This window comes from Heloderma suspectum, chromosome 2, assembly GCF_057233095.1.
Source record: "Heloderma suspectum isolate Gila_16-S chromosome 2, 16-S_ref, whole genome shotgun sequence".
Lineage (NCBI taxonomy): Eukaryota > Metazoa > Chordata > Lepidosauria > Squamata > Helodermatidae > Heloderma > Heloderma suspectum.
This window is the reverse complement of record NC_139459.1, coordinates 325,321,970-325,338,304: the sequence shown is the minus strand read 5'-3', so window position 1 is coordinate 325,338,304 and position 16,335 is coordinate 325,321,970. Positions and strand designations below refer to the sequence as shown.

The window sequence follows — 16,335 nt, the reverse complement described above, 5'->3', positions numbered from 1 at the left end:
ATTAAACAATCCCTTATTAAAGAGACATTGTGGTGTCCAATAGACACAAAACAAACGTTTTTGAGGAATAAGACGCAGCCTAAGATCCATAGATGTGACAAGTAGACACCAAAGCAGCGATCCACTTATTAGGCATTTTGTGGTAATGGCCACAGCAGTTGCTCAAATTCCCAAATATGCCCATGGGTACAAAAAGGGTGGGGACCCCTGCCTTACAGATTAACAAATTTATTCAGGCACCAGCTTTTGTGGACACCGTCCACTTCATTAGATGCATGAAATGCTAACCTCAAATTTGCAGATTTATATACACATCCTGGGGTTGAGGGTGGGGGAAGAGATGCCAGATGTAAACTGGCATCTCCCCTGCCTCCTGCACTTTTATGGATAGAGTCCACAAAAGCTTATGCCAGAATAAATGTGTTAGTCTTTAAGGTGCCACAATACTCTTTGTTATAATTACACTACGTTACCTAATTGCCTACAAAACAAAAGGACAAGACCCAGCCAAGGAAAGTAGTTTTAAAAGTGCTGTTGATTTCAATGGGAGCATTAAACATGTGCTTCAGTCTATCCTGTTCTAATCAGTGAGACGGGTTTACTTTGGCGGAAGTGTGCCCATTGTTCAGGGCCAGCCTTACCGTTAGGCAGACTGAGGCAGTTACCTCAAGCAGCTGATTTTCAATGACATGCAAGGGCAGCAAATGGTTAGTTACTGAATTTATCATTATTGTATTTTAATACCAGGGAGGAGGAAAGGTGGGATTTTTGGATTTTCTGCCTCAGGTGCCAAAATGACTTGACCACTCTTGGGTACTATGCACCTTGACTCTCTGAGGGAAGGGGGAATGTCATCTGCTGTTCCGCCTGGGCCAGCCCTGCCATTCTTTACTCACTTCATAAATGTTTTGTTCTCTAAGCATATTTACATCTGCTGATTACCTCGACTGCATTGATTGTCCTCTACACAGATAATTCAAACCTATTTCTGTCAACCCAGTTACAAGCTTTTCCCACAGACTGAATATACTCTTTTACACATGTATAGATAATATTCAGTTGCCATTCCCTTCCCACTCCCCCTCCCCTGGCAGAAGAAGCACTACCCCTTAAATTGGGGTGGGCAGCTTTGTGGCCCTGTAGATGTTTTGGCCTGCAACTCCCATTATCCCTCACCATTCATTACGCTGGCTAGGGCTGATGGAAGTTGTAGGCCAAAACATCTGGAGGTCCCCAAGTTGCTCACCCTTGAATTAAATGGAGTTTACCTTTGCATAGACTACATTTTGAGTTAGTTACAAATATTCCTGAAACACACTATTATGAATAATTTAAAAGCATCCGTAACTGACAAAAAAGCTTTACAAGGTGTGCCATATTGCTTGCACAACAACCCTATGAGGTGTCTCACTGTTCTTCCCATTTTACATTTGAGGAACTGAGGCTGGGAGAAAGTGATCTGCCAAATTCACACAATGACTACATAACAGAGCTGAGATTTCAATCCATGTTTCTCTGCTGGGGTCAGACTGTTTACCGGAGTGGGATACAGGGAACATATGACTCCCTTGCTTGTTACAGCTTCATGGGCTACTGGGCACTATTCAAAGTGCTGGTTATGATGACCAATAGAGCCCTATATAAACCGGGACCAGACCACCTGAAAGACTGAATTTTCCCATACGAGCTTGCCAGTGTTTTAAGAACTTAGTAGGAGGCCCTTTTCTCAGTCCTGCCACTATCGGAGGCACATTTGGTGGGGACGCAAGAGAGGCCCTTCTCAGTGGTTGCTTCCAGGCTCTGGAACGCTGCCAAGGGAAGCAAGGTTGGCTCCCTCTCCACTACCCTTGTGCTTACAGGCAAAGATGTTTTTATTCAGGCAGGCCTTTGGCATGTAAACTGGTCTAGTGCTGAAGGGGTTGTTGACTGGTTTGGTACTGTTTATTTCTTTTAGCATTGTGTTTTTAATTGATTATGTTTCAATTAAGATTCTGGTTTTAATCTGTAGTTTATTATTGTTAGCCTCCTTGAGCACCATTTTGGGTGGAAAGACAGGATAAGTAAAATAATCCTTGGACCAGAGATTTTTTCAATTTGTTAGCAGAAGATACTGTTAACAGTATCAACGGGTGCATAGTTTGTTTATTTTTTAACACATATTAGTAGCTGTGCCTATGAAGTACACTGTAAGTACACAATAAATCTGTTGGTCTTTAAGATACTACAATACTATTTTTTTTGTGTTACTGGTAAGCCTAGTGGGTGTTGAGCACTGCAGATTATTAAATACATATATTGCTTGGGTGTACACCTGAAAAATAAACACTTTGCCCAACAGAAAACAAAATGTAATTATTATTTTAGACTGTGTCTGTGAGAGTCAATTAAATGTCTCTACAAATAAGTATTTATCCTGAATGCAGTGACAAATGCTGAAGTGTAGCACAACTATAAAAGCATCAAATGTTTTTAAGAGTCTCAGAAACTTAAACAGTTCCTAGTGCAAGCTCATCTTAAAAAAACAAAACCAAATTACAGTGATGAATTTAGCCTACAGTGCCATACATTTCTCTCAGGCTGCTACCTAATCTTAACACACATATGGAACAGAAGAGCTCACAACCTCATACATCAACATGACACCTTTTACTCAAGATAGCACTTTCCATTGCTTACCATCAAACAGGCACTGTTCTCTCATGAAGTTTCCAGGTGCCATGCCTCAGGATTCCCAATAGTAACTCCCACCAGAAAACCTAATTCTATTGCTGCAAGGACGAGACACCCCGCACAGGTAACCAAGGCTTGCAGGGGATGGGGAGACCATGTCTCAAAGGAGGACTCCTGCACATCCTTAATTCATCTTCCCAAGAAAAGAAATGGGTGAGAACAGTACTCAAAAAACCATGGCCAGAAAATGTCTCCTACTCTTCTCACATCCACTACCATTAGGGTAATGTTCACATCTAATTCTGTATTGGCTTATCAACCCTCCCCTACTCTACCTCACAAACAGGACATAATATAAGCAGGTAGAAAAGGGAGTCCTGTTGACTCTGCCCCCAGTAACCCAAATATGCTCCTGCCATGCTTGGGGTCAACAGAGGCTTTTTTTCTTGGGGGACAGGAAAGGCTTAATCCTCCTTTCTCGGAGCACAGTGGTACAGATCCAAATTGGGGCAGTATGCCCTTTTTACACTAGGGTAAAAAATGAAGAAGTAAGCATCAGCTACATGCTACACAATTAGTCTAACTTGTAGGTCATCTCGGGGGTGGGGGGTCCCATCCACTTTTGCTTCTGGTTCTACCCAATGCTGACTTTGGTCCTCCCACCATTCACATGCAGCTCTCGACAGAAAAAAGTTTGCCCACCCCTGATCTATAGCTTACCAGTGATTCCAGGGGTTCTATTGTTTGTTTTGGTTTTTAAAAACCAAGTCAGCTGTATGATGAGAAATGTGTCTCACAAGCATTTCACCACAGTTTGACTGTTTTTAGATAAGAACAGCTTCTTTCTTTGAACAGCTTTCCAGTCCCTCAATTAATATGCATAAACCATTGTCACAATCCTCTCAGTGAGTTTGCAGTGTGATTCAACTATACCTATTTAGCATTTATACAGCACATCTGACAGCACACTTTACAAGCTGCAGAAGTAGGAAACATACATGTTCCTTCCATTTGATATAGACATTCCTGACTTCCAATTAAGCTGCGACATCAGTCTGCAGGATATATTTTTATACCAACCGTTTTCCTTTGCAAATGGTGTTTATCACCCAAATAATGATACTCCCTTACACTCGTCAGCCATCAGGAATTCATTACGTTGGTTGTGTTATGCTATACCAGGCAGTAGTTATCTTTGTAGCCCATGGACTATAATGGAAACCCAATGTGTCAGCTATTTAAAGAAAACAGAAGCCCTCCTGGCAGCAATTTAATTAACTTTCAGGGAGTACGTATGGCTAAGTCTCGGCTTTGAAAAAACATTACTACAGAAATTGGAATCTGAGATCATCTGTCAGAAAACAAACTTTCCAAGGAGGCAACTTTCTCTCTCTCTCTCAACTGTATTTGGTACATGCAAAATGGTCCTGAACATGTTTACTCAAAATGAAGTATCTCCGTGTGTCAATGATACATACTCCCTGCACCCCGAGCAACAAGTAGAAAAGGGGAGCTGATCAAGTAGTGATCTCTAAAAGCTGGCACTGAAAATATGCATTTACCTTAGCAACTTCGTCCTACTTTATAGTGAAGCTAACACTGAAAGGGTTCCTACCTGTGTAAGATTTGCACTTCCCTAATGGTAGCTCGGTACTCAAATTAATATTGTTATCACTGGGAGATTTAACAGTAAGCCCTTTCACGAGTTAATTGCATGAAAGTGGTCCACTTGTAGAAAGAGACAATTGGGGCGGGGGTGTCCCTATGGCAACATGGCTTCCCCCTCGCTGCCCTTGATGTCCATGTGTTGAACATGACTACGTATCTGAGCAGGGAAGAACCGGAGTGTAAACTCTACACCAGGGGTGTGCAACCTCAGGCCTGCAGGCCAAATCCAGCTCTCCCAGGCTCTTAAACCAGACCTCCTGGGTTCCCCAGATAGCCCCACCCACTTTCTCCCAACCACCAATTTTGGTGGTTTCCCGGCTTTGGTGCAGTTTTTTCCCCATTCTAAGAGGTTGAACTGTCTCTCTTAAGATTTAGTTATTGGCAGAGCTTTAAGCTAAAATATGCTGATATTTTTGGTCCCACTCCTTTTCCCCACCCACCACTGGAATGTGGCCCCAGAGAGCTTTTCTGAAACTGAATTTGGCCCTTGGGCTGAAAGAGGTTCCCCACCCCTGATCTACACCCACAGGCCTTTATGGGAGGGGGAACCCTGATCAAGCAAAGATCCTGTCCCTATGGAAGCCTTTGGACATAGACCTCTATACCCATAAGCTTCTCCTGCTCAGGCATTCACACTCAACTGTGAAAACTGGGGGATGGGGCGAGGAAGCTGCATGACCTTAGGATCAAGGACAGCTGCCCCGTTCTCAAAACTGTAGTCTTCTCCCAGTCTCTCTTTCTCTTTCCCCACATATGGAAAACAGCACAGAATTGTCTAGCAGAGTGTTATTGCACCAAAAATTGTGCTTCGCTGCAGAAGGATGAGTGGTTGAAGAGCCAGTTTTATGCTGCACAGGTGTAGTACTACTGCTGCTCTTGCACAGCATGAATCAGCTTCCCTTCTTTGCTTGCTGTCCAGCAGTGGCAGGCAAGACCTACGGTGGCCTTCCCCTTCTCTTTCACCGTCAGTCTGAAGTGACGGCTGGCAACCAGAGTGCATACTACTCACTGTAGGGCAGCTACATAATTTGGGCCTGTCATCTCCAAAATGAGAGGGAAAAATACAAAAACCTGGGGGTTGAGGGTTGGGGGTTGCGGCGTGAAGCATGCAACATTGGAAGAACCCTTACTAATCTAGGTGTTCATTGTCCTATTTCTGCTCCCTTATGGTAAACTGAGTCCCTCTGTGTTTTTGATGGGGAAAGCAAAACATATCTGGTTTCATGCAGATATGTTTTCTTCCTGTATCTTGTTGTTGCTCGTTTGTATTTGGTACTGCCCTCTTTTTTTCTGTCCTCTGCTATAGGAGGACCATCACACCCTGCTTTTTTCCAGCGTCCTGCAGAGGAAGCACAGCAATGCTTGGCAACTATTTGTGGACATTCTGCACTCTGTCCCCTCACGTATGTCACAAGGAAGGAAAAAGGCAGCAAGGACACCAGCTGCCTCAGCTCTTCTGTTTGTTTATATACACACACACGTGTTTGAGAGAAAAGTGACTCCAGTTGGAAGAAGTTCTGCAGGAGTATCCAAATAACATTTAAGAGAAGAAGAAGTGTTTTCTCTGCTTTGGCAAAAGAACAGAGAGAACCAGCATCAACAGTGTCCTCTTTTTATGGTAACAGAGGGCACTGGTCATAGCTCAGTAGTAACAGAGCATCTTCTTGGCATGCAGGAGATCTCAAGTTCAAGCCTCAGCTAGAAAGATCAGCCCCAATTAGGAGGGATGGGAAAGACCCTACCAGAGACCTCACCAGTTAGAATACATAATTAGGGGGCTAGATCAATAGAATGACCATCTACACCTGCCTCAACCTGTTTTATGGTCACTGTCAGAGGCTCTGCTTACTGGCCCACCACTAAATTAATAAGGTTGGTGGCCACTAAAGAGGAATCCTTCTTAGTGGTGGTCCTTACCCCACCTGAGAAAAATGCATCTGGCTAAATCTCTAGCTGGTTTCAATAGGGCTTTAAAAACACGCTTGCTCTCCCTCGCTTTTCATTTAAAATATTTTTATGGTATTTGCTCCTGCTAGGTATTTGAAATTGTATTTTAACTAGATTATTTTAAAATCATTTAAATTTAATGTGTTGCACTCACATCCTGCTTGTGGGTTTCCCATGGGCAGCTGGTTGGCCACTGTGTGAACAGAATCCTGGACTAGATGGACCCTTGGTCTGATCCAGCAGGGCTCTTATGTTCTTGTAATTTGATACTGAATTTTACTGTTTCATATTGTAAACTGCCTTGGGTAGACTACAGGCTTGAAAGGTAGCTAAGAAATAAATAAGGTCTGACTCAATATAAAACAGCAACAGCATATGGTCAACATTTTGCTTGCTTGTATGCAGGACAGGAAGGCCTGGCGTGCTATGGTCCATGGGGTCACGAAGAGTCGGACACGACTGAACGACTGAACAACATGCATCTCTGGCGTGCCAAATTTTCATTTTTCTGGATCTCTTAGATACAGTCTTAGGAATGACACACACTAACTGATAAGGTGCTAGGTATATAGAATTAGCATGGAAGAATGGACTGAGTGATCATATGGGATTTTGCTGCCTTGCAATTCAATCAAAGCACCATGGAAGCAACCATTAATAACTAGACACCTAGGAAATGCGTGCTGCGCTGCATTGCAAAATAAAGTCACGGAGAGAGCAATCCTGTGTCCCATAGATAGCATCTAAGGAGATAGGATTTTTCGATTTCCTAGCTCCAAGCTCATAGACAGCGCTTCAAGCTTGCAGACGGGAAACTATGCTCCTCTCCCCCTCATAGCCAGGACAGAGAGAACCATGGTAGCCGCCCCTCTGTGCCTATCCGTGCCTGTAACATGGAGCACTGACAGGGCAAAAAGGGGGCATTCCCGGGGGTGGGGTGGGGTGGGGACTGTGGAAGCTGTTTTAGACAACTTCTTATGCAACCCCGTTCCTGCCCCTCCCAGAAGCCATGCTTAGACGCCCAAAATCAGGTGTCTAAGGAAAACTGCAGGGCAGCCAGAGCACGGGAGGAATCCTCTCCTCTGTGCTTTAGCCGCCCTGCATTGGATAGGTGGTTGCCTCTGACTTCACAGGAAGTCGGAGGCGATCTTCTAGCTCCATAGGATTGCACCCTAATATAGAATCTGGTTATTATTTTTTTTTTAATAAATTTATATGCTGCAGTTTTAACAATAAAGTTTAACAATAAAGTTCCCAGGGCAGTTTAATAACAATTAATTTTTTAATAACAATTAAAAAAAACAGTGTAAAATGCCAATCTGTCATGACAAGGATAAAACATCACATTCAGTAGAATGAAAACAATTAAAAATGTAGCTCAGAATCTATGGATCCATGTTTTAAAAATATTTACATAAAGGCACCTTCTAGCCCTTAATAGTTAGAGAAGAATGTCCTAAAACATGTAGGCAGTTTCGGCTAGAGATCTTGTGACATTTATGGAAAGGTGGTGTATACGTATTATAAATAAATAAATGTTAGAAACCACAGAAAGTCTGACGGTACTGCCACACATGCATCTAAAATTGCTTTTGAGCCCCACTTGTGCTATTTCTGATCATGGCTGATACTACTAAATACTACTAGTAGTATGGCTCATACTACCAAATATAAAGCCAGGGAGAAGCATTTGTAATGTGAATGAGCATTATGAACATTCGGTAAGGAGAATGAGCATTCAACTGAAGCAAGAGCAACGTTAAGCCTCATGTGCAATAGTGGCAGTCAGATAAGCCCCCTTCAGAAGTGATTCCTTGATGCATGTATAAGCAAGGCATGTATAAACAAGGGGAAGCAGAGACACATACAGTGACCCAGCCCTCAATGGCCCGATCACTGCCAGCTCCACTCCTGACTTTCACAGCCTGAGTGCAAGGTCTGGAAGGGAAGCCCGTGTGCTTTCAGCCCTTCAGCTCAATGAGGGCTTTTCTATACAAGGTATTTATTGTGCACTCGTCATTGCCTAGTCACAGTTGCTTATGGCTTCTTTAGAAGACATCATGACTGTCCAGTTTGGCATCTATGTCTAACCAGCACTTTCAGCAAGTTTCTTTAGAGTAGGGAAAATGTGGCATTGTGAAAGTGAAAGAAAGCTCTTTCCTCTTGTCTATTTGTGCTATTCCACTATACTACAGCACAACTAGAGGTTATACAGCAGAAAAGCAAACACACCTCATGTAGTGCTTGTCTCTCAATTCTGCGACAAAACTGAACAGCGGATTAAGAGCCGATTAACAGCTTCGTGTAGAAAAGCTCTGTAGGCAGGTCAGGAGGTGGTGCTCTTGGGAGCATTAGAGGAACTGCCAGTGTGCATGGCCTCACTGCATCTTCTGTGCATTCTCTAATGCTGGGAGGAATAACGTCTGAAGGGGGATATTGCCAAATCTGCTAAATAAATATATAAATAGTCTTCTCTGAACTTTCTACTTTTGGTTTTGTTGCAGAATTGAGATCCAAGCACTCCATGAGGACCGTTTACTTTTCTGCTACATAACCTCTAGGTGGCACTGTAGTATAGTGGGGTAATGCAAATACACAAGCTTTCTTTCGCTTTCACAGTGCCACATTTTCCCTGCTCTAAAAAACCTCCCCGAAAGTGCTAGTTTACCCTATGTACATGGCACATTTTAACATGTAAAAGCATTAGGACAGACCAATGGGGCCTGTAACAAAATGTTGCAGTGCAGAGTGTTCCTGTTTGCCCCCCCCCCAATCTCTCATTATTTCTCTCCAATAGTTAGTCATGATTCTATGGCCATTAAGCATGCCCAGTCTTCACAGGGCTGTTCTGAGTCCTCCACATTGGATTCCTCCCCATGGTTTTTTTGGTCAATCTTGGGGTTCCCCCAAACCTGCTGACGCTCCCTCTTGGGCATGGATAGTGCCGTTTTGGCTACTTAAGGATCCACGCTTAGAGAATGAGTTTGCTATTTGTAAGTATGATGTTAGGTGCCTGCTACATTTGTTTTTAGTTTTATTTTATTTATTCGTTAACAAGAATGTAATTACATCATGGACTTGAGCACACTCCAGGAGAGAGCGGAGGACAGGAAGGTCTGGCGTGCTACGGTCCATGGGGTCACGAAGAGTCGGACACGACTGAACAACAATTGTACCATGTTATGCCCTGATGAGACACATGCATACATACTGGCTCTGCTTTATATAAAATCACTAGAGGAGACAGAAGTCCTAATGCTAAGACTTAGGTTTCCCACAAACCTAATAACCTTTAGGAGGGCTTTTTTTCTTTGCGGTCCAGTCCACAACTCCTATCCCTCTTCATCCATTTTTTTAAAAATGCTTTTATAGTCTGTGTTAAGAAAGCCACACTGCTTAAAGCACAGGGCTACCTTCGCTGACACCAGCCATAAATGTTCTATAAAAATACCTCATTTGAGAGCCATCCTATTCTGAGCTCTGGGAAAAATCCCCTGGCACACTTCAAGAGGTTCTGCATCTTCCAAATAGTCCACTAGGTTGCCAGGAGATTTCTCTAGCTTGAACATACTATAAAGCTTTCAAATAAGGCAATGCTCTGCTTTCAGTACTGAAAACAAAGATAGCTTCCCCCTCTAAAACACTGATGCTGCCTTCCCTCAGGCATGACTGTCTCATTAGCAGCACACAATATTATTGTTGATACAACAATAATGTCTACTGATGTCTGGGCATAAGTCGGCCTGTCTACTGATGTGATGTCTGGGCATAAGTCGGCCCCCTCCCCATCAATAACTCTAGTTAATAGAGGAAAGGAAAGGAACTTCCAGATCAGCATTCTCTTCCTAAACCAAATAGGAAGGTAGAAAGTTCGTACTCTTGCTTCCATTGCTTCACAGCTTGGACATCCATTTAAAACCAACAATTCCATTTAACAATATGAAATGTTGTGAAGGGGCTTTAGCTTACTGGTACAGTGCATGATTGGCACTCGAAAGATTCATTCCCCAGTATCTCCAGGTAAAAGGATCACATCTAACAAAACCTGGAGGGACCTGCTACCAGACCAAGCAGCACCAGCCTACATAGACTAATGGCCTCCTCAGAGTACGGAAGCTTCAAATGTTCTCAGAATTGTTGGGGACAGGTGTTTGCGTCTGTGCATGTGTGTAGAAAAACGAATTAACATCAAATTAAGGGGGGGATGGGGTGTTCCTACATAGTATTGGGATATTTAGGCTGCGATCCTAAATGAATTTATCGAAGGTTAAGCCCCCATTGAACTCATTGGGGCTTACTTCCGAGTAGATGTGGCAAGGAATGCATCAGGAGAAAGATTATTTTGTTTCCCCCAATTTAACACTCTGAAATGGCAAAATTAAACATTGACACAAAACAAAAACAAACAAACAGCTCCTCCATTGTCAGTCAAAATCTTGGAATGCTCGAAATATTTATTGTCCACACCTGGTTCTGAACTGGCAGTTCTTTCTTTCCGAATCCAAGTCTGATATCAACAGCATGCTATGACTGGCACTTCAAAACATGTGCTTCTTCCCCCACCTGCTTCTTTGCCAACTGTCCCAACATTTTCATCAGCCGTGGAATCAAAGCAGCAATTGTTTACTGGGCTGTCTTGAAGTCTCACTACAACCCCCAACACAGAGACAGTTTGGGGACTATCAGTAGGGGAAAAAAGAATGATAATGAGGCTGCAATGTCTAGTTGACTGATCCATTAGATTAATCAATTAGACCAGCAATCCGAAACACACTTACTAGGGAGCAGCCCTCATTCGACAGAGTGGACTTTCCCCCTACTTTGGGAATATGTGGAAGATTGTGCTTCATGGTTATAAACCTACGCACACTTCCCCTTGAAAAATCCTATAATTTTTGTGAACTGCCCAGAGAGCTTCAGCTATTGGGTGGTATAGAAATGTAATAAATAAATAAATATAGAGTGGGATTTACTTCCAAGCAATCACATGTAGGCTTACACACTATAAGAATCTTTTAGGCTGTAGTCCTAGTTCCCTTGCCTGGGAATAAGGCCCATTGAATTCAATGGGACTTACTTCTGACTAGAAATGTACAGGGTTGAACTATTAATCAACTAAAAATATACCCCCCAGTAATGAGTCAGCAGATATTTTTAAAAACATTTTTACTATAAGAACCTACAAAAACTGTAGGTGGCAGGCACCACCTTAGAAGACACATCCCCCTTTTCCACGCGCACGCGAACACACACATAAACAAAAATGTTTTGTCTAAGATGGTGGTTGCTGTGACATGTACATGCATCACATAAAAACAACTCCCTCCCTGAAATATTGTTTTATTCATTATTTATTCATTTACCAACAGAAACAATTCATCAGAATATCCCTATGACTACATCTGTAGCCTTAAGTAAACCCCATTGAACTGTGTGTGGAAATTACTTCTGAATAAATATACCAGATTGAGAGATCACCATGGGAATAATACCTTTTCTTAATTTAATTGTGCATGGATAGCAGTACTGACTTTGAATAACATTTGCATTAAGATAGGCCCCTCTTCTAGATCATAAACTATTATGTGAATTACACTATTGTTCTAATTCCTGAACTGAACCCAGCAGCTTGGAGTTGATTTACTCGGTTTTCTGATTTGCTTTTCCTGATTTACTGTAGCCCTCTTACTCCAAGACTCCTCCTCTTCCCAGCCCCCACCTCATCCTGTACGTTACTCCCCTATATTTCCAGCCCCTTCCCCAAATTTGCTTAATGAAAGCAAACCCAGGTAGGCACATCCTGCTAAGGTGTCTGCAGCTGGGAAATGCTGATTCAGGCTGCCTGAAATACACATTTACCTGGGAGTAAGTCCCACTGTATGCAATAGGACTTACTTCTGAGTAGACATTGCACTGTAAGAAACAAGGTATAGTGTTGTTTTGAGGATTTACTCCAGAATCTTGAGGGCTTAGAAACAACTTTCCTTTTCTCTCTTCCCTCGGGATTTTAACAAATCAGTTTAACTGCCAGGATAAAAACAAACAAACTTTCACTTGCCTGGAGTGAGCAGACATGCTTGGAATTTGCACATAACAACAACAATATAATCCAAAACTGCAAGTAGAGCTATTCCCTTCCTATTTTGATAAGATGTCAGTTTATTACTGAGCATTGTTATGCATGTCTACTCAGTAGTAAGCCCAATGGGGTAATAGTAGCAAGCCCGACTAAGATCTGGGTCTTACTCCCTGGTAACTGTGTATAGGATTGTAGCTTGAGATTGTTTAGCATTTTTTCTATTACATTTTCAACTTCCTATCTACAATAAATGAGAATTAAAAACATATATTCTGACCATAAACATCTGTTTAGGGGTGAGCGGAGGAATTTATTATTCATGTTGTAACTTTTGTATCCTGTTTTTCCTTCACGCATTCCCAAGCAGACTCCCAATCCATCCCGGTTAAAAAAGTAAGATTCAACCCCCTTCAGCAGCTGAGATTAAACAGCATAAGACGTATTTGGACCAATCTCAGTGTTTATCAGCCTTGGTATTAACACATCATCACAGCAAAGCCTGTGTATCATCCTTTTCTTTTTTTGAAACAGTTCTGACAGAACAGTTGGTACCCGCCCACAAAGCATATATGCACCGATGCAACACATCTTCCTAGAAATAAATGAAAACTGCATTTCAATCAGAGCCTGAGGGCCATGCATAAGTGCTCTCAGACTCGTAGTGGAGACAGGTACATGTAACGTGTGATCACACGTTGCCCATACTTGTTATTTCAACATGATATGCTAGAATCAAACTTCTTTGAGCAGCCTGACACAGGGGAGTGACTTCGCTTTAACTCTAGTAGCTGGTTCAGGAGTTTCCTGAATGTATATGATTGTCCCAAGGCGACATTAAACAGCTGGCCAGGCCTGACATTACCATGCATAAAGGTGAAACTAACGCAAATAACGTTTTGCCTGCCTACAGTAAAAATGGAACTCAGAACTCCCGCAGCAGTTAGTGACCTTAAGAACTATGTTAGCTTCAAGAAACTCACAGCACCAATTCTTCTATCTGCCTTTTCTGGACATTCTATACTGATTGATGCATTTTATTGCACAGTGCAGGGAAATGTGCCGGTGAAGACAGACAGCATGGGATAGTGGTCAAAGTAGGACCGAGGAGAGATCAGAGTTCAAATCCTCACTCAGCCATGAAATTCACTGGGTGACTTTGGGCTACTCATCAACACTCAGTCTAAACTCCCTCACAGGGTGGTTGTGAGGATAAAACATAAGAAGAACCATGCTGGATTAGGCCAAGGGTCCATCCAGTCCGTCATTCTGTTTACACAGTTGCCAACCAGCTGCCTGTGGGAAACCACAAGGAGAACATGAATGTGAAAGCATCCTCCTGCTCACGCTCCCCAGCAACTGGTATACGCAGGCATACTGCCTCTGATACTGGAGGTAGCATATAGTCATCAGGGCTATAGCCATTGATAGCCTTATCCTCCATGAATTGGAAAAGGGGGAGAAGAACACTGTTAAGTCCCTCTGAGCTCCCTGAAGGGCAGGTAGAATGAAAAATGTAACACCAAATAATGAATGTAATAATAATCAGCGACACCCAAACATCACTTCTCCTCCCAGCCAGGAGATGATTGGGCAGCAAGGTACAGCAATGGTCCCACCCACGTGGTTTCTCTATCCAAATGTTAGCATACCAGAGTGGGAAGTACATATCATGAGGAAGTCCTGCCCACCCTCCACTGCAGCTAGTAACATATGAATCAGTTCTCAGATCAATGGAAGTGACATGACATGAGCATTCACATATGCAGCGCATCGATTATAATAAACATGCATATGTGACCAGGAGAATCAAGAAAGTAACTAACTAAGAGACCTATCAAAACTCTATGCAAGGTAGAGCAGAGGATACTGGTGCCCTATATATCTCAACTTCTCAATACAGGACTTACAGAAGTGCTTTGAACAATATTTAATTACAGTAGCAGTATCTCTAAACTCAACAGGGCAGAATAATCATTTATTGTTGGGAAACCCCCTTAGGGTGCAATCCTATGCATGTTAAGACAAAAAAACCCCAAACCACTCCCAGCAGGCCCCAGCCAACATGCATAAAACAGTGCCCTTCGATATCTTTCCGAACTTGCAATATGCATGTAGCATTCTGCATGATGGCATCTTTGACGCACTGAAAATCCTTTCATGGATTAAATGGGATTAAAGTTCAGAATTCTAATCTGTGATTAATTGGTTAATCTTACTAATTTAAAACCCTAAGGCTTTCAGCCTGTTTGTAGGAATCCCCACCCTTAATCATTACTTGCATTCTGTTGCAAAATACCCAACAACTGCTCAATCAAGGCACTTACAAGTAGAGCATGTTTTGGCGGCAGGCACACGGATTTACTGCAGCTGATAGCTCCAAGCTACATAGTGATGATCGTGTGGATGCCTGTGGTGATTCCTGCTAACCCAAACAGACTTGGCGATTGGCAGAACCAGCGTGGGTGGTTTGTATTTTGATACAGGTAATTCACTGAATAAACATCTGTGCAACTTTGTAGCCCTCTTATCACATCACACTTTTTTTTAATACGCTAAGTCTTGCAAATAGCAATACCAAAACCTGCCTTTGGGCCACAACCTTAGTAACATTAAAGGGTACTTAGTGACTGATGTCAAGTAAAGTCAAAACTCTTCACTACAAGGTTTTTTTGTTGTGCTGCTCCTATTGAGTAACACTGCTAGATATCACTGAGGTCTGACTCACTGTTTAACTGTAGTGAGATCAAGAAATGGAATCTAGCACAGGGCTATGCAGATGAAGAGTGGGCTCAACTGCCAATGGCTCCCATTAAATCATTTAGGGCGCAATCCTATGGGGATAGGCGGCTGCCTCCGAACTTGGAGGTGACCGCCTATCCAATGCAGGGCAGGAGAAGCACGGAGGGAATTGTTCCTTCCGTGTTTCTTCTGCCCTGCTTTTGCGGCTAGACAGCCAATTTCGGCTGTCTAGCCATGGGAAGGCAGAGCAGGGGAGAAGGCTGCTGGATGACACATAGGATGTGTCTTATGGGCATTTCCGTCTTCCCCACCCCGGAACACCCCCCAGAATGCCCCGTTTTGGCTGATCCATGCTCCTCTTCAGAGGCAGTGCGGAAGGGGGGGGGAAGGTCGGTTTTCCTATGGCTGGATTGCTCCCTAAGACACAATAAGCAAGACATTTAGGAAAGCAGCAAAGCCTGTTCCCCCTCCCTTTGAAGAAACTGAGGTCACCAGGGGCAGCTTCAGCATCCAATACAAAAGTGCATTTGGAGGCAACTACGAGGTAGGGACAAAACCTGACAATGTGTATAAGCATACATTGAGAAGTTCTCCCCTCAGAAAGACTGAAAAGGACACCTGCTTCTGCTATTCCCTTTCCCCACCTCAGCCACTTTCATGTCTGTCACAACAGCATGTCAACTGACATTTCTTACTTACTAAAAATGACAGTGGCCTATGGTTGTATGAACAGTCCTGAAAGGAGTTAGCAACAACCAACATTATGATAACTCCTGTCAGAATACTGTCGGGCATGCTAGGCTATGTCACCGAAAAGTAGTTGTTGCAAAATTGTAAACAAGTCACTTTTCCTTTGCAGAAAGACAGGCAAAGAGTAAAACATTAATATGGTTAAAGCTGATCTTTTGAATTTCTGCTTGTTCAGTAAGTCATGCTAATGAAGGTCTCTCTCTTTCTCCTTCAGCTCAATGACAATTTCCTTTTTATTTAATTTTTCTTTGCTCCTACCAGCTTGCAACTGCATTGAAGTGCCTGGGTTTAACAGGTAGGAAGAGATGCAAGGGTGAAGGCTGTCCAATTTATGCATCAGTAGGTAAGAGTGAAACCCAACAAGCTCAAAGTCTCTCAGCAGCCACAATACAACTGTCAGGTCAAGAGCATGATGCGTGAGGCCCCTGCAGGGCAGCTGCAAAAGAAACTTTGCACACACTGATCTCCAAAGCAGGCAGCTG

The 16,335-nt window shown here is 42.9% G+C and overlaps 1 protein-coding gene across 2 annotated transcripts in view; it reads right to left on the bottom strand.

Annotated features, from left to right (window-relative positions):
• Positions 1-16,335, bottom strand: part of FRMD4B (FERM domain containing 4B) — a 177,842-nt gene that overhangs the window by 82,942 nt on the left and 78,565 nt on the right. The window lies entirely within an intron of this gene.